Here is a 699-nt window from a genome sequence, read left to right as displayed (position 1 = left end):
CAGAGGACAAAGCATCTCCAAAACTCCAACAGATTCTCCATTAATAAAGTAACAATTTCTTATTCCAAATACTTTGACTTCTTACAATTAAATCCAATTAATCTTATTGACATCCTGACTAAGATTAATAAAATAAACATAGTCTGCTTCAAACCAATAATCTCCGTGGGATCGACCCTTATAGAAGGCTCATAATGAAAAAAATGAACTGGTTCCAACAAGAACAGTTACAGGGTGGCGTATGTGTATTGATTATAGAAGGCTCAATACAGCCACCAGAATGGATCATTTTCCTTTACCATTCATAGACCAGATGCTAGAAAGACTAGCAGGTCATGAATACTACTGCTTCCTGGATGGATATTCAGGTTATAATCAAATTGCAGTAGATCCCCAGGATCAAGAGAAAACGGCATTCACATGTCCATCTAGAGTATTTGCATACAGAAGGATGCCATTTGGCCTGTGCAATGCATTTGCAACCTTTCAAAGGTGCATGCTCTCAATTTTCTCTGATATGGTGGAAAAATTCCTGGAAGTCTTCATGGATGACTTTTCAGTATTTGGAGACTCATTTAGCTCCTGTCTTGACCATCTAGCACTTGTTTTAAAGAGATGCCAAGAGACTAACCTGGTTTTAAACTGGGAAAAATGTCACTTTATGGTGACTGAAGGAATTGTCCTTGGGCACAAAATCTC

Source organism: Arachis duranensis, chromosome 6, assembly GCF_000817695.3.
Source record: "Arachis duranensis cultivar V14167 chromosome 6, aradu.V14167.gnm2.J7QH, whole genome shotgun sequence".
Classification (NCBI taxonomy): Eukaryota; Viridiplantae; Streptophyta; class Magnoliopsida; order Fabales; family Fabaceae; genus Arachis; species Arachis duranensis.
The sequence above is the reverse complement of the archived record's forward strand: the minus strand, read 5'-3'. Positions refer to the sequence as shown.